The sequence below is a fragment of the Egretta garzetta genome, unplaced genomic scaffold, assembly GCF_000687185.1.
Source record: "Egretta garzetta isolate BGI_Z169 unplaced genomic scaffold, ASM68718v1 scaffold206, whole genome shotgun sequence".
In the NCBI taxonomy this organism is placed as follows: domain Eukaryota; kingdom Metazoa; phylum Chordata; class Aves; order Pelecaniformes; family Ardeidae; genus Egretta; species Egretta garzetta.
Genome location: NW_009259984.1, coordinates 2,281,471 through 2,300,505, shown reverse-complemented (window position 1 = coordinate 2,300,505; position 19,035 = coordinate 2,281,471). Strand labels below are relative to the sequence as shown.

Below are 19,035 nucleotides of genomic sequence, written 5' to 3'. Positions count from 1 at the left end.
CGGAGGCAGGCCGAAGTTAAAACAGTCCCCTGCCCTGGAGGCGTAAAGGGGCCGCCCTGGTAAAACCACCCGGGGGAGGGACATTGCACACAAGCGCAGCAGCTTGTGGACAACAGGCCGGCAAAAGGGGATCCCGTGGGACCCCGCGGACGGGCTGCCGACTGAAGCTGGTGACCGGGTGGCCCAATAGACCCATGAGCAGGGAAGCAGGCTCTCAGGGTGCCACTGCCCCCAGCGCACCTTCTGGGATCAACCCTTTAGATCGTTCTGCTGGTATTTATAGCAGATCTGCTCTGTTACTGTCGGCAGTGTTTTGGTCCTTGTTACCCCTTTGGTCGGCCACCATCCTTACCTGTAATAGCTGGAGAACCGCCGGCACCCCCCCTTTTTTGATTGTCACCAGGTAGCTAACTTGATTAATCTTCTAATTGGAAATTGAGTTGATAGCAGTCCAAACTGCTTGGAGGTGTTGCCTTACTTTATAAATACATATTAAAAAGTGTTCCAGGAAAAGAAGATGGAGCCTCTACGAAACATTCGGTAGTGTTTTTGTGGTTCTAGTACTATTACTCATCAGAGTACCAGCCCTATGGTCTTAGCTGGAAAGGATTCTGGATAAAATACTTTATGTGTTCCCATCTGGATGCTCATTCCTAACTACTGTATTTATTACCAAAAGTGGTTCTACAAATGGTACTGAAAAAAAAATCTGGATATTCTAATGTTCTGAGTATTAATAATAAAATCTAAAATGCTTTTGTATCAAAGGTGAGTTGTGACCAAATTGTTTTTAAAAAGGGGAAAAAAATACAAAAAGAAAGGACAGAGCTGTATTATAGGTATACATCATTGGCTATCTGCTTAGTATTTGAAAGTAAAATCTTGCATCTTTGGTAGGTAAAATGCTGATAAGACTTATGTACAGTATTTAGCTAATGCAGTTGCATTATTATATAGCAAAAGGTATGTGTTTCAGGATTTTTCTCTAGGATGCTTTTGAACTCTTGCAGACATATGACAACAGTGAATTGATAATCCTAAACCATCAATCCAGCAGTATTTACAGTATAAAAGCTTGCATATTTTTTCTTCCTACCATTTAAATACACAGTAGGATTTGAAGTTTTCACATTTTTCAGGCACTGAAAAGAGGTAAAAAAGAATTCCCTCCTAGACTCGGGATTATCAGGTCACAGTTTGTACTCAAATTCAGTGATTTTGTAGAAACTTTACACTGTTAATTCTGGAAAAAAAAAAAAAAAAGTGGAACTAGTCATAGGCAACACCAAATGGCAACATGGAACCCCAGTGAGCTGATCAGTGGTGCTCGAGAACCCATTTATAATTTAAATCGTATCATCTGGTTGCAAGCCAAACTGGAGATTATCACGAACCAAACGGCTGACGTCTATCAGCAGACCAAGCTATCCAAATGCACACTGCAGTTTTTCAACATCGTGTGGTTCTCGATTACCTACTGGCGGAGGAAGGAGGTGTTTGCGCCAATCCCAATGATTCTAACTGTTGCTTAAAAATAGATGATAATAGGAAGGTGGTAAAACAGATCACCTCTGAAATACAGAAGTTATCCCACATCCCTGTCCAGACTTGGGAAGGCTGGAACATACATATGTTCTCGTGGCTCTCGGGCAGCCCATGGGTTAAACGTTTCTTGCTCTACTTGTTATGTGGTTTAGCAATGTTGTTATTTTTGCCATGTATGTTTCCACACATTGTTCCATTAATTCAATGTTGTAACTAACATGCAGTTTGTACTGCCACTTCACTCGATGGTGCCAAACAAGTTTGTGCTGTATGTCAATCACCGTTACCAATAGTGCAAGTTGTCTAGATGCTCTTTTCTGACCTTTCCTATGCTCTTTAGTAACCAACCATGGATCCTGAAAAAGCAACCTTTGAGCCACAGGGTGGTGTGAGGGACCCTGTGTGTGTGATCACCCACCACCGATGAAGTACGGACCGCCGCGGATCCATGGGGGTGACTGTCTGCTTTTCTATCCAGACCTCTCGCTTAATTTCCTATCTTTCTTCCTTCCCTATCACTGCTTTCTCTCTTTCCCCCAAACAGTTAATAAATGGGTGGGCTTATGACATCTGACCTTGTTTGTGTCTTAATCTCGCTGGAAGGGATCGAACCCGAAAGGAGAGGTTGGTCCAGCTGCCCCTGACCTCCCAGCCTCGTCCAAGGTCAGCTATAAAGCAAGGGGGCCTTCCTCTCATCCAAAGAAGTTGGATCCTAACAGGGGGGAGGATATTTCAGATCCCTTTCAAGAAGGGCAAACAGTATGCATAAATGCTTACAAACCTCAAATGTAAGCATTTCTGTAAGAACCAGCTTCCCTTGTTTCCCCAGCACAATCATCCATATTCATTGTGAATGTTCATCTTGAACTATAAGAATTTTATTCGCTCTATTTTTTCTGATACAGAACCAGTCTAACAGTACAAGCAGAATGTTGGTCTTTAATAGCATACCAAAACATACCAAAGCAGCAAAGGCTGCTTTCTGTTGTTCAGAAAGGTTTCATTAAAGGACTTACTAAAGGAAGATTACATTGAGGCCCTACATTTGAATGAGCTGCTTCTGAAGCATTCCTACAAGCAATACAGTATAGTTAACAGCTCAAATTCCTGGCAGCCTCCTCCTCAATGTCTGTATATAGGAGAGAAATGGAGTACAACATGACACTTAGCAGACTCAGAAAAGTGCATAACCCCTTAAGTCCCGTGTCTAGTATTCAGTCACCAGTATGACCAAACCTGGATTTGAGGCAAAAGCCTAATAAACGCTTTCCGTTGGAATTACTGTAGCTCTATCAACAGAACCAGCAAGTCACAGATCACACCAACAAAGTTATGCTGCTGTACATTGTAACAGTCTGTAAAGCAGGAGGATTATACCACTATATATCAGTATAACATATATGGGAAGTACAGAAATAAAACATGAAAACAAGAATTAGTTTTGTAGTGTATCTACAGCGACACCAGTACATAAGGCGTTCGAATAAAAGTTTAGAAAGGGGATATTTCTCCTTTAACAAATACAGACATGCAGCCAGATTCTGGAACAAACTGTTCCATTTTTTAAAACTATGTGTATAAGGCCCTGTGCAACAGTCCTAACTATGTAGTTGCTCAATCCATGGTGCAAAGCTATGCAGATTCTTCTTTTACCTCCTTAACACAAAGGACAAAAAGATAAAATGCAAAGTGTATGGCACCTAAAATGCAATGTGAGGTGAGCAGCAGTGGAACTAGAAACATTCCTGTCTTCACTATGTTAACAAACTATGTATCAGTTTTTCTACTACAAAGCTTTAATTGGATAGCCTCTTTTCCTGTTTTTCCTGAACTCGTAATTCAAACTGAAGCATACTACTGGAACTAAGGCTTTAACAATTTACATGCGATTTACTTTCTTCACCATCTACTCTGTCTCCCCTATCTAGAACAACATACAAATTCAATTCTAATTCCAACCCTCTGTACCTCCCCTCTTCCCACTTTTTTCTTTTTAATTGATTATATTTCACCAACACAACCACATCTGAATATAAAATCCACAAGAAATATTTAAACACACTCCCCCCCTTTTAAAAAACTGAATACATTTCTAATCATATTCAGCTTCATAAGAAATATCAAAGCATGTGTTTCATGACAAACATCTTTTTTATCATGCCATTACTGTATCTAACCATCTGTGGATAAAATAAAGTAGCTACTTTCATTATTCTTTCCAAAGAAATTCACAGTAAATTTCTATAACCTCCCCCACGGAAGTTACTTTACTCTATGGTCCTGAAGAAGCTTTAAATATAAAATAGGATAACACAGTGAAATGATACATAAAACCTGATTCTCCCATACTACAAAGCCTTGTCTTACCGTTTTAATTTCCGCAGTCTCTGTGTTTATGCTTCCCGAACTGCACTTTGACATCATGATATCAGCTTGTAGATTAATCACATAATTCGCAAGCTTCGGCTCTTAAAAACAATGACAAAACCTATGAACTATAAAAATGGTTTGAAAAGGGAACCACAATAGCAGAGTTAGTTGTGGCAATTCAGTTCCTTAAAAACATTTAAATGTGCCAACCCTACACTAATACTTGCTGGCAGAAAATGAACTGTAAGTCACTGAATGTGAATTATTTCAGTTTAGTATTAGAAACAAAAATTTAAGAGTGATTGAAAAGCTAATTTTTGGTTGTTTAAAAGTGCAAGTAAAGTGTATTTCCCTAATCCTATTTACCAGGTTACTATGATTGTTAATAACTTGGTCATATGAGAAACACAGTAGTAGTAGTAGTATGTTTTACATAATTTTATTGTTCTGTATGATTGTACTACTTTTTCTATGCACATGTGTCTTCATTTCACTTGAGTTAAACATTAAAAAAACCCCTAAAATTGCAATTCAAACTTCTTTAAAGTATTTCAATTACAAGCCACAAACAATACAGTAAATTCATGAAAAAACAACAACAATTTATTCCTAAATACATTAATGTGTGTTTTTTAATAAAATTAAAAATATTGTGCAATTACAATGGCAATTTGCATAAAATGAATTTAATTATATAAGTAAATTAGAGAAGATAGTAATTCATGACAAAGAATTTCATAGATATATTAGCCATTCTATAAAACTACAACTTAAAAATACAGCATCTAATCAGGTCTACAATGTTCTCAAAGCTCTAAATTAAAAAATATACACTATATATTCACCTAAAGTACGAGTTTTTCCAGACCTAAAAAGAGATTCTGAAGACAATTTTTTTTAAAATCAAAACTGAAAACTTAAATGCAAAATGGATCTTGATGAAAATTTCTATTCCAATCAGTTTCATAAAGTTAACAAGGACACTCCCAAGATTACTTCAGTATGTTCCCTTTTACCTCAAATGCTGATGCTGAGCTTTTCCAGATTCTCCAAGCCTGTAATTTTGTTTCACCCTAGGTAACCTAAAAGGCAATATAAAAAGAGAGCATTTTAACATGAACTGCCATAAAAATCAGTTGTGCCATGTGGTAGTCTGCTTTCTTGCATTTTAATATTTAGCTCTGTAGCAACAGCACATGGTCCTTCAAAATCTAATTATCATATGTCCTTTTTTGGCTAGGGATACAGCCAGCCAGTGTCTGAAAGATCAGCCTTAGAGTGCTCAGGAGATATTTGCATATTTTGTTTTATCTGCTAAAGTAATTGCTAGCTGAGTCCAACAAGATTTACAGTTTCCCTCCCCTGTGCTCCCTCCATGCATGTTTCACCTAATACAGTAATGAAGTCTTGAAGAAATTTACCATTCAACATTAAAAAAAAAAATCTTAAAGAACATGTTTCAAGAAAACAAAATAAACAGCTATTGTTTTATTTTACAAGAGTATGTAGGGAGTGCAGCACAGAAAATCTGAGGAGTGCTGTGTTCATGTACAAAATAGACCTACAAAAATTTTACTCCCAGGGCTACTTTTAAATTCATGCTTGCACCACACATGTCCTTTTTTCCTGCACAAAATACAGCAAATTACTGCTAAGATGCAGTGACTAGAACTTAAATTTATTAAATATGTCTCTACTATGCCTAGGTTATTCATTTACTAACTGCCTCTAAAACATGAACCAGAATACGTATTCCGTTGAACTGGAAAATAGCCGAACAACAGAAAACTGTCACATCTCCGGTAGAAATACAGAAATAGACTCTACTTTATATTTGCAAGAAAAGCAGAAAGGAACAGTATCGCATTTAGTTACCCCACCACATAACAAACATGAACAAGGAAAAATATGTTCAACTCTGTCAGTAAAGTTAATGCCATCTATGGCTTCACATAGCAAATTTACTTTATTCCCTAATTGTAGATGGCAAACAAAAAGCATACAGATCAGCAGGTAAGATCTGGGAGAACGAAAAAAAGTATGTAATTCTCCACCAACCCCAACAATTTCCTTTGGCACATCAAAGCTGTAAAGCAGAAGATTGCGGCTTTTATCGATTGGCAGACATGAATTACAGTAGGCCCTTTTAATGCCCAAGCCAACACAAAAGCAGACAGGCCACATTCCTGAGATGCAGTCAAGTTCTAGTACAAAACAGGGAGCTGATATCACATTAGCATCTAAATGGTGCTGGTGCACCCACTCAGACAAAAGCCTGTTGGGGCAGGCGGCCAGTCCTGCCCGTCCGCAGGCCAGAGGCATCTGCAGCTCCAGTCATCCCAGCCAAACAACGGGCCCAGCTCGAGGTCACCACTGCCAGTAAAGAGTAATGTAATCAACCCTCCAGCACTGAAAACTGTAACACTGGAGTCCAATCTGATGAGATTTTTTGTACCACATTAAAAAAAAAATTACATATATATAGATCTTATTCTAGTCGACAGTGACTGACGAATCTTGCTAAAAGAAAGCAAAAGGGACAAAAATGAAAAATCAATGACATTGACATTGCTAAAAATTAGACTTCTAGACTGTCTTCTATTGAACAGTACCACCACCATTTATTTTTTTTTAAAGTTTCTATTAAGAGCTCAACATTCACATATTTTATCTAAAGGTAGAAGGTGAGAGTTCCACAGTGACTAGCCATTTGGAGCGTGTAACTAAACACACCAAGTACTCAATAGAGCAGCAACATGAAAAAAAAAAAACAATTACTATAAAGACATCAAGAGAAGCACCAAAGAAGTGACACACCAATCACTTCTGTGACCTCCAGTGCTCCAGCAATCTGCAGGCAACCACTGGTTACTTCTGCAAGTCTCAGCCAAGACCATCAAGCACCTGGGCTATTTGCTACTTAAACATTTGCTAATACAAGTATCCAAATGTATCAAAGAGCATACAAAAGAGTGTATCAACAGGTTTTATTTTTATTTCCTGGTTTTGTAGTTCAGTATTTGAAAATAGTCATGTTAAAGCGATACCTAATTGTTGCTATTTAAAAAAAGATTGTCAGGAAAAGGAGGATTGAAATTTTAGAAGTAAAAGACCTACTGACACACTCCAGGCCACAGGCTGAATCTGAAACGCAGGCTATCAATGTTCTTGCTCTTCAACGTCTTCTACAGTTTGAAATTAAACAACTATTCCCTTCATCCCAATAACAATGCTAATACTTAACTAAAACATTATTCAAACTGTTAACAACTTGAAAATGAAGTTCCTATCTTGGAAGAAGATCTACACAATTGGACTCTTAACCTCACAATAGAGCTATAATGAAGTGAATTATCTTCATGCAAATACAAATGAATTCCAGCGTGAATCAAAGTCCTGCAGCATCAGAGAGGACAAGGTAAAAACTACAATTATGATTGGGAGGAAAAAGTCTGTCTGGGCTGGCATCCAGTCTCTATAATTACAGCTGGTCGCAGATGCTGGGGGGGGGCATGGTATGTGTGAAAGGGTGACTATAAAAACAGGATTCATCCTCCTCTTCCATGTGTTCTTCCTGCAACCTTGTATTTCAAGCATTTTCCTTTAGCTTATTACGGTACAAACAGTAACATTAGACAGAAGCCACAGTACAAACTCCCTACTGCCTCAGATTAACTCCAAAACAAAAATACTTTTAGCATCCAAGGAACTCAGCCTTCTCCATATAAGGGAAAAAAAAAACCAACCAAAACCCACATTATACTCAGGACACATCTCTCTAAATAAAAAATCTGAGCTATATGAACACTCTGAAAGACATTTAATAGAATTTTTCCATGAAAATGGAGTAATTTAATTCTAATTGCTGTTAAATCTTTTTTTTTTTTCCAAGCTGCTGCTTGGAAACTAACTCACAGAAAAATTACAGCTAATTTTATAGATCCTAATTTACACATGTAACTATGCTATTATTATATCACTATCACAAGAAGGCATAACTGACCATATCTGTGAATGTATTTATCCTTTACTTGGGTACCAAATTATTTACTTGTAATTATTTAGTTTATTTAAAGGTTACGTTCAAGCCTTTCAGGCACCTATGTCTTTTGACAGAAAGGCAATTAAGCAGACGTTAAGGCAGGGATTTCTCTCTTCCCCCATCCGGGGGCAAGCTGTGAGGCAAGTACAGTTCCAAAGCACCAATTATTCTTGCTTATGATAAGTAAAAGCAGCAGCTGCCCCCTGAATATAACCCCATGTGGGGATTTCAATCCCATTATTTGCATAAACATAAATCCTTTCTCTCCATGTGGCAAGAAGTCAAGCTCCCCAAAACATGGGTATTGGACACTTTTCTGTTATCTCTGTGCCAGAACATCCAAAATTACTAAGAGTCCTACATTACAAAAGGCCTTCTCTGAAGTTGGTAACTGTATGATGCAAGGCCTGCAGATATTTGGGCTTTAAGTCACCCTCCAGAATTTCCACCAAGTCTGAAATGAGAGTTCAAAACTCCTATAGCTGGTCATAATACCAATTTATGCTTCACCCAAGAATCAGTGTACAAACAATTGCTTATTTTCCAAAATGAATGTATTGTTAACAGTGCATCAAACTAACTCATCCTAATGCAACCTTAAAATAGGGAAGTATTCTGTACTGGTTAGCACATTATTTACTCCAGTTACATTTTGGGCTTTGTATTTTTTAATCTGTCTTCCTAAAAAAGAAAGGCTTCTCACCAGTTACACTACATGCCCACACACGTTCTTTCCCAACAAAGAACTTGCGGACACTCTACTGGAATTATCTTTTATGTGAAGCTGGGATGAAGTCAACATTAAGTTCATAAAAATATGTAATACAAAGAGACTACTTTTGCTCCCAAATTCAGAAGACATTCAAAGCTACTCAGATGCCACAGAATGCAATCTCCAGAGAGATAACAACAGAGAAAGAAAAAAGAAAACAACCATAATTTATTGATTCTTTCATTTTACCAAAGGAAAAAAAAAAAAAATGAATCATTGGTAAGACACTTCCATAGGCCAACCAATTTTTTCCCAGAATATGTTAGAATGTCTAAAGGTATAGATGAAAATGCTCTGTAGAATACAGCATTGCAAGGGCTCTCACAGAAGATGTGAAGAACAGAATTTCCCATTTTATAATTGCAAGAAAAGAATACATATGCCTGACTGTAAAATGATCTGAAATTATTCCAGAATGGAAAAGGTCATTAGAAAAGGAAATTCTTAGTATCTTAACCTACGTATCTGGCTCACCAACTTACTACACAGAGCAGCCAGAAAAGGCTTTTACGTTGAGCTAATTCTTGTTTTAAGAGCTGAGAATCAACCAGGCCAGCATTAAGTTACCTGTGTGATGATAATTCAAACTGACAACTGCAGTGCATTCTGCAGCATTAAAGGGCCAATGCTAAAACTTTGCACACCATGAATCACTTTACATGGATTCCAGGTATTTTGAATTTTCTATTTATAAAAATTAAAATACCCTTTAACTTAACAGTAGCAATTAATGCTTCCTATTTGAGTCAAACTAAAAGACCAAAAGACCTTCAATCTTTAAGTCAGAGGCTTTTATATCCTACTGAAGTGTTAGGTCTCAGCATATAGAAGCAGGTACTTAGATCATACATACCCAGCTGAATATAATTCACATCACATTAAAAAGCTACAGCATTTTACAAATACTATTATTTCCCTCCATGTAAATAGATGCATTTAGAATAGAACATGATCATTCCGTTACATTATTTACAGCTCAACTAATATAAGGCTTCAGCAGGTCATATAAATTACTTTATGCATTTACTTTAATGCATCAAGCTTCACTTTTCAGTATTGTCCAATAAAGCACATAGATTTGCATACTGACTGGAGTTTAAAACTGGTTGAGAAGCCATAAATATTACATTTTAACAGCATATAGCTAGAAGCTTCGTGTAGTATTTTCATATCACAGTTTATTTGTAGCACTGTTGACCTTCAAGAACAAATGACATGGTATGAAACTGATTTAGATACAGTCAAGAATTTATTTGGAGAAAAGGTAGCAATGGGAGAGATGAAGTCCTTATCTGAAGTACAGTGGCAAAAAATAACAGTATGCTATGAGACACGCTTGTTGTGTGTATTCTCAGTCCTGAACTGTATGTAAGAAAAACTGGAATGGTTTGCAAAGATTTGAGGACTTCATTTTGTGCTGTGTAACTTAAAAGTTTTCACTGAAGAAAAAAACTCTTTATTTTTCACAGATGCCTTAAATGGAAGTCTTAGGTTTAAGAGTAAATTTTGAATCATGAGTGACTTTGAAAAATAAAAATATTCAAGATCCAAATACAGCTGGAACAGCTTCTTCTCCCCATTATGTGGGATCATAGATGTCTAAACACTGGCAGAAAAGCTTTAAATTCTAAAGCTTTTTATTCTTTGAAAGCTTTTCACATTTTGATCAACTATGAAAAATAGCACAAGGTCAAACAGATAAACAGCCATTCCTACCATGTTAGAGTTGTTAAGTAACCCGTTCATAAAGGTCCCTTAGCTCCAATACTGATGCAACTAAGCACCAGTAACACTTTCAATGCACAGACACAAATCAGAAAGCAGACCCATGCCCCAGTCAACCATCTGTCAATCTTCCATGGTGGTAGAATGAATTCAAGGTGAAAAAGAATAACTGAAGATAGCATATGTATCACTGAGAGATTTCTCTGAATGTATATTAATAGGTATCTTTGCCTAAAATTAAGTCTTTTCAGTCCAGTGCAGCATTAGTCCAATTTTTCACATTAACTCTGCACATTACATATACAGTAATAGATACTCATACTATGTGGCTAAAAAAAAAAAAAAAAAGTATCCAAGTTACTCCTCCTTGTTGAATGATAAAAAGGCTTCAAAACATGAAATGAGCTATTTCTCTACAGCCACCATTAAAAAAAAGGGGGGGCGATAAGCTAATTTTTTACCCTTTGTTTCTCAGAATGGAATGAAAGCGATTTCTACATTTAAGTAAAAGCATTCCCAGCTATGCAAATGAAAGGATGGTTCCAGACATCAAAGCAGTTGTGGTTTACTGAATACTGCATCACTCATTTAAAGATTATTGAGGCAGGTTAGAAGGAAAGATAATGGCATACTGCTAAACAATTCCACTTTTCCTGTATTACCATCTAAACCCACTCAGGGCTGAGAAATAATGTTTTAAAGGAGTTAAATCCCTGTAAATGGTGCAGTTGAGGGCTTCTGACACTAGATTGGGTTCTGGAAACAATGTAACTAAATTATTGTAGTACTGCACCTGCCAATTAACTCTTCTGCTGAGCACTACTCAGAATTAATATATTCCTATGGTTCTTTCAATTCCAGACTGTGTCTGAATAACTGGCACAATATTGCACTGGAAAGACAGACATACCCTCAGGATCTTGGTCCACAGCCATGAGTTGAAGGGAGTTCCTCTCTTCTGCAACACTAAACTATCCCCTGTAATTCAACCAATTGTGAACTGCATTTTTCAGGACAGAACACAAATACACTACTTTCAGTAGAGCCTCTTTTCTAAAAATGCCACCGCAGATTCTGCTTTACCTGAATTACCAGCTCAAATAATAGTAGTATCAAAAATTAGAAAATATGAAGCAAAAGAAAGAATTCTGTCCTGTTCTTACCACATCAGTTGTAGTTTGCACAAAAACTGTCAAGCCATCTATCATTATGCCTAGTATCACCTAATTACCAGAAGTATAATAGCAGACATTTTACAGGTTGCTTGATTGAAGCAGAATTCAGCAGCCCACATCAAGCAGCCATCGGCAAAAGCTCTGAGGTGTTTTACTATTTCATTAGTTCTGAGTTTTCAGAAAAAATGCAGCCAAATTCTGTGAGGTCTACCTGACAGTCCAGGCTCTGCTGATGCAGCTATCTTCCCTTTCTGCTAGTGACCTAAGCTTCTGCTCTGGATACATTAGGACCTACAAAAAATAGTGACAGCCTAGCAGGTATATTCACTGCAGAAATCCTGGTGATTGACAAGAAAAGACTGGGAGATGACAGGAAAATCAGATAAGCAGTAGAACACATCTCCATCATTTTAAATTTGGGAAAAGAAAATACAGCTTCACACATGATCTTTTGCAGTCATCACTGTATCATTCTTCCAGTCTGGGTTAACTTGAGAAAATCCAGTGCTTGACGTCTTATGACTCTTTCTAGGGCAGGGACATTGTGGAAACATTCCTCGACGCCTTTTTCTTGGGCAGCTCTGCAAATACTTCAATAGTTTAACTTAGTCATGAGTACTGGATTAGGAGTACTTTCTTGCCCTCATTTATCCTCACAGTACCCTGTAGCTGACAAACTCCAGCAGGTCAGACCAACTGACTATGTAGTTTTCCAGAGGTCAGCCAAATCCAGACACTCTGAAGGCATCCAGGATGCAGCACAGAAGGGGATGGAGAGCAGAGCTTTAACGAATATGTAACCTTTTAGGTAGGTTCAGAAGAAACACTGCCAGCATTTAAATGACAAAGAACTCAATCTAGTTATGAGGGAATAAAAGGAAAGGAGCAAGTTCCTAGAAGCAAACCAGAAAAACATGAATGCAATCAAAGTCTTGGTAAAGTAGAGATACTTCTGCTTAAAAAAAAAAAAAATAAACCAAACCAAACCAGAAAAGCCCCACCTTACTAGAAGTCTTAAGATACCAAATAATTTGGTTTAAAAGCAGAGGAATAATCAAGCACTTTAAGGTAAATTACCATAATGTCCCAATACAGCAAGTCTGGTTAAAATCTAAAAACCCCCTTAATTTAATCTTGACTGGGGAAACCTTACATTTAAAGTTTCTTATATAACTAACCTTTCTATCAGAAACTTACTTTGGTTTTGTAGTTTTCTTTAGAAACAAATACTTCCACATTGATATTATTTACCTTGACTTGCAACTATCAAATACAGGCATCTGATTTATTAGGAAGGTAGTATCACAGCCATTATTAGCATTCAAGTAATTATATCATTTAGCTTATTAATTGTTATATTCCATTATGTAGAATAATTTTCCCCCGCCTATTATGCATATTACGGTGTATTTGCAAAGATTTACAACTCAATTAATGCAAACAGATCTTAAAGTTATAATAAATAAACCTTTGTATTATGCAAAATAAATATTTAACTTCAACTGGCTTTCAATTTTATTGACTAATCATTTGCTGTTACCAGCTATAATTAATGAGCTGACTTATTTAAGTAGGCATAAACAGATGCACTAAGATGCCTGAAGAAGCAGATAATTGATTGGTATGACTTTCAGAATGATTTAAGCAGATTACACATCTAACTTTCAATGGAGATTTGAAAGATTTCCCACTTCTTCCTCAGCATTGCTTTCTCAACCCTGAACAAGAGGAAATCCCTAACTTCTCTTTAGTCAACTGATTAATTACCACACCTTTCTTGCACAACAAAAATCAGAAGTACTACTATTTGGAAAAATGCATAGTTAGCTCTCAGCATTTTAAAGACTGAATAGACAGATAAGTACTGAAGGTAGGATACCATTCTAAGACTCCAAAACTTTCATTTTCTCCGTAAGTACCTATAATTCATTTAAAAGTGGCCATTTTCATAATTTACAATTCAATCTACTTTGGCTCTTTCAAACACATACTAAAACTGGTGGAAAAAAAACCCAACAATAAACCAAAACAAACAAAAAATCCAGGCTATAAGTCTAGGCCTTTAAGACTTGCAATATAAAAATAAGTTTTTTAATAAAATTTTAAAGGTATATAATTTTAAAAAGTTTGATTTTGCTGCACAGACAAGCGCTTAGAGAAACTGAGATTAATCAACTAAGGCAACGAAGTTCATTCAAAAAGTAAAAGTGCATTAAGCCCTTATGGGCATGCTGTCACCGAGTGACCTTATTATTCCTCTTCTAGTAGGATTAAACACAGAGCATATGCAGAGGTTTAACATACCATAATTTCACCAGATTGGTATTTTATTTTAGCTCTCTCAAATTTGCTTATGTCTGGTTGTACAGTCAAACTTTTCTAAAATAATCACAGAAGAAATATGGTAACTCTGATACAGACAAAATACAGTAAAGTAACTTTGTATTTTATCACTTTTGTTTTCACGCATCAGCGAGACAACAATGGTGTATGATAAAGGCTCCCAGATCACAGCTTAACATGCATTTAATATGGCACTGCTATACATACAACAGCATAAGTCTTATTCACTCTTCAACCTACACGCTGCCTCCAACCCTCTCTTCCGCTGGCACAAGTGTTTCCAGGTAACTTATGACCACATCTAGAGGCAGACCATAACAGAATCAAGTTGTTTCTTAGATGAATTAGTCTCCTTAATCCACTTCACCATACAACTTCAGAAATGCTTGCACCAATAAAGCTTAACAACAAATGCCACTAGCTGGGGACACACAGGTGTTTTCTTTCTCGGCAGAAATGCCATCTAAAAGGCATGTCAAACACATGCCTCTGCACCTCAGATGCCTAAAAGGAAAAGGTATTTACTGTTTTGAGTAGTACCTCCATGATCATATATCCCCTAATTAGAAAGTAAACTTTTAAAAAATATCAATATTTCATATTAAACTTTTCTGCTTTTGTCTTTTTCATTAACCACACCCCTCCCCCAGTATCATAACACCAACTGCATATACTTCTGCATTAAATATTGGCTACTATTTTAGTTGTAAATTATACATACAGTCAACAAATATTCTTAGAAATATGCCTCTAAATTGATACTTGTAAATAATATTTATCCCATAAATCCAATGGGATACAAAAATTTAACCCACATTTTAAGTGACGAAGTCCTAACATTGAAAGGCACATTGTTTACGTTTTGGATATTCTTCCTCAAAGATTTCATGCATCTTAACCGCAGTCAATTTTCACCATAAAACTGAGTTTAGCCTATTGGAAAAAACCCCACGGTCTGGAGTATTTGTATAGCCTAACTGCACCCCCCAGTTCTACTCTAAAAGCAAATTTATGGGATGGGGAGAAACAGGACCTTACTCAAATTGGGGAAAAAAGAAAAATCAGAAACTTTTCCCGATTTACAAAGGTGACTTGCCTCTCTCAACTAGTCCAACTTGTTTGTTTTGAACTTCCCACATAGTTATTTAAAGACTTCTGTTGTGGATAGTGTGGGGTCCTAAAGCTTTGATTTCAAATTAAGGAGTACAAATCTCTACTGTGTTGGTGGTAAACAAACTAGGGAGCTGTCTGTTTGGTTTTGTTTTGGGTTTTGTTTCAGGGTGTCTTTGGTTTTTTTTAAATCGGGACAGTGATTTGCCTTTCTCTCACTGAAGCCTAATCACTCTGCTTGCAAGAGCTTATAAAGCTAATCAAAGTATGCCTGAGAACTTGAACACACAGTTACAAAAATCCCACCCCATCACTTCCAGAAGAATGGAAAACTAGATGGTGGAAAACATTCATTTTTTATGTTATTAGGCTTTGGTTTGTAGTTGATTATATTACTATCCTGGAATACATAATCACTACACTCAAGGAAAACTGGAAAATATGCCGTAAAATTTTAAGCAGTTTCTTGCACAGCTCCTTAATTATGGAGTCACGACTACAAATTACCTCTAGATAAAAAAATCAGAGGTTTTAAACTAGGTGTAACTTCAGATATGAATTTCCCAAGCTAATTGCTACAGCCTAAGTGTTCCATCTTGATTACTGCACTTTCTGATGGTTGTTACCTTTGTTAAAAAGCTGTTAAAACCTCAGAATATTACTCACTAAAGAAGTGCAGTTCGATCTAATGGAATTTTTATTCCATTTTCATAACACACCATAAGCTTTTCCCCCCCACTTTGGTTCATATCCTGGATTTACCACAGATTATTTCCATATTAAAAAATTGCAAGGTTACTATACTCCTGTTTATAACAGCAGGTATTAACAAAAAGTGAAAAAGTGGAAGATTGAGAAAAATATGAAACAATTATTTTAATTTACAGAGAAAATAAATCAATATTCATACAGTAAGGAACACAATCAAGCGGCAAGTAGTACTTCGGGATCAGACTTCACAAGACTGTGGATCCAACCCCATGGCAACCTAGTGCTAGATGAAGCAACCCCACTCTCACTGTTCCTTCCCTTCCCTAAACGGCTTTGACACTCGCATGACTCTGGGAGAAAAACAGTTCAGCACACTAACCAAGTGTTGGTTTGGTTTTTTTTTTTTCTTGACCTAGACAAGTTTTCTGGTGGTTCAGAAAGCTGAATTAAGTACTTGATGGGGATCAGATGAGTATTAGAGCTGGCATGAGAAGACGACAATTGTCATCCATTTTGACAGCCACTAGACTGTCTACATTACAGAAAACAAGCAAATTGGATTCAACAGGTTTTTGACTGCCATTCAAAACCAGACACCAGCTTCTCCATTGCCAGCTGTTGCTTAACCGTGTTGTACTAGTGACAATAAACCCAAAAATTCCAGAAACAAAACTTCTTGCTGTCTAGTCTAGAACTAACTGAATGCAGCAAAAGGAAACACCTAGCTCCAGCAGACAGCAGTAACAGGATGAACCGATAAAAGATTTTAAACAACTGTTAATAGTTGGCAGTCAACATATACATTAGTAGCATTACTGGCATGCTACTAAAAATGCTTGCCAGAAATCAGCACCTGCTTCATCATTATGCCAGTCACTACATGCCTTAAAATCATCCAGTGATTCCTTGTAGACCCGCATCCACCGAGATAATAACCGGTCAGTAGACAGTTTTAACAAATCATGAATTCTGTCACTGAAAACTCACCTTCTATTCAGTTTAGGTAACATAGTCTTGAGAAGACCATTTTCCAGACAATTCAGTATTAATCAAGGCAGTTTTCACTTCTCGACTTCTACACAGCAGAGCATTAACGATGCAAAGATTACCACAGGGAAAATTACTCATCTCCTGAAGTTGATCATATGTCTTTCAAAGACCCAGGGAGCTCATAAATGTTTCTTGGCATTCTCCCAGTCCTTTTTCAATGAACTACTTCAAGGTAAGAATGCAGGCCTACGTTGCCCATTACCTTCACAATACCTACACCTCCTCCAGAGCTTTGTCACCTGTGTCACAGCTCAAACTCTTTCCTTTCAAATCCCAGGACAAATTCCTCAGTACATGGTATAGTCACTCTTCTTCAATGGAAGGTTTCATTAAAACCTAGTCTTTCTGATTACACAGTGAACAAAACAACTGATCTATTCAGCATATAAACCTATAGACTTGAATACCTGGGTATACATTTCTTATTTTTTTAATCTATAATCTTTGAAAGCATACAGACAGCTTTTTCTTGCCCTATCAGTTACAGCCTGCTATTTTTTTAGGGTCAAAATAAGTTAATTCAGGAGGCTGATGCTGACAGAGTTCAATATTCTTTGGAAACAATGAAGAAAAATACTTTTTTCCCCCCCACTTTTTTTATAAGCACTAAAAAATTATTAGGTGGTCCACAGGATTTTGTTTAATTTGCATAAGCTAACAGAAAATGCAAACCTTTCTTACAATAACTGGAGAAATAGTGAGAAAGAGAGAAGGACAACCCCATGGCTCTTAGTAACATGCTTCTGTCACTTTCCTCTTACGGTCTCTGCCATTCATGCACTACACTGGTAGAAACTATTCATTTCCTAGGGTCGCTTTTCCTCTTATTTTGCCTCACAGAAACAGGAAAGCGTAAGCAGCAAGAAGAATAAATTAAGAACGCGCACATCTTCCTGGGGACTCATAGAAGATACAGCAGAAACAGACATGCAAATAACTTGGGGTGGTTTTTTTTGTTTGGTTTTTTGTTTTTTTTTTTTAGAAGTAGTATATTTTTTCATGCCTATTATCCACCTCAAATAGTGCTGTCTCAATGACCTCCAAGACCTTAGAAACCAAATGTCTATGTCAGACAGCAAGAGTAACTAAAAATGATCTTCAGTACCTGGGGGATGGATGGAATGTCTTTTCTTCCCAAAAAATTTTTCACAGACCTCATATCACCTATTAGTAACTCTACACAGCAAATTGACAATACATGCATTTATCTTTAGAGGAAAACGACAAAAAAAAAAAATCCAAAAAGGAAAACCTACTAGCCATTGGCCATGATGATGGCAAGGCAGACAGGTTTGTCTGCTCAGAAATACAAAGCTTAAGCAAGAAACTAGAAGTCTTGAGATTAATCAGGGTATTAGTGCCTGGGATCAAAGATGATCAAATATAATCAATGAACATTATGAATTCATAAAGCTGCAGTTAGTAAGTCAGCTTAAATGTATCTAAATGTCTTAATGTACAGAGGCAGAACATAAACATCTAAAAACTGTCTTTGATTTAAGCACTTGACAGTTAAACTCAAGGAGGGGGTGAAGAGAGACACCTGAACTAATTTGCCAAAACTCAGAATCAATGAGAGAAGTTAGGTCTTCTTAGGTCTTCTGAATCCTAGACAATGTCCTAACTACTAGATCACCTCCAGAAGCTGATAGTGTAAACTACAAAGCAACTTCACCATTAGGTAGGTAAGCCTTGTTCATTTCTTGAACAAGAAAACATACAGCCAAAGTCATCATAAAAAGCCAGGAACAAGATAGCTGTAAGAAACTTGATCTAGATCAGAAACAAAGCAGACTTTGCAAACGAAAGAGAAACATGAATTGCAGAGTTAGCCAGCCCAGACATGCTTGCATAGCCAAATCATCTCAATGGAGGCAAACAAAGAAGCTTTAAAAAGCAAGCTGTATTTGCCTCACTTCCTAAGGAAAGAAAATTTATGCTATCAGTAAGTGGGAAGGTCTAAAACTCCAAACCAGCTTTCAAAAATACAAGATTATTTTTTTAAAAAAAATATCCTAAATTCTTAAGTTTTCAAGGAGACTGAATTTTTTTACTACTACCCAGCTACTTATTAGCATCTCTGTTGAGGAAAAGGCTGCTACATGGCTTAACAATTTATCAGAAATCAGAGTCCAAAAGAGGACAGAGACACTGGAAACCAAGGTTTAATAATTAACAGTATGGGGTTTGGG

At 36.8% G+C, this 19,035-nt stretch overlaps 1 protein-coding gene across 5 annotated transcripts in view; it reads right to left on the bottom strand.

Annotated features, from left to right (window-relative positions):
* DICER1 (dicer 1, ribonuclease III) overlaps positions 1-17,466 on the bottom strand; it is a 67,271-nt gene extending 49,805 nt beyond the window's left edge. For 2 of the 5 annotated variants that reach the window (XM_035895999.1, XM_035896002.1), the window contains exons 1-3: positions 5,881-7,590; positions 4,932-4,997; positions 3,913-4,040 (exon numbers count right to left, since the gene is read on the bottom strand). The gene's annotated coding sequence lies outside the window, so the exon portion shown is untranslated. Of the gene's footprint in view, positions 1-3,912; positions 4,041-4,931; positions 4,998-5,880; positions 7,591-16,780 lie in introns of those variants that run through there. The other 3 variants (XM_035896000.1, XM_035896001.1, XM_009640504.2) reach the window with 3 other exon arrangements.
* Positions 17,467-19,035: the final 1,569 nt, after the last annotated feature.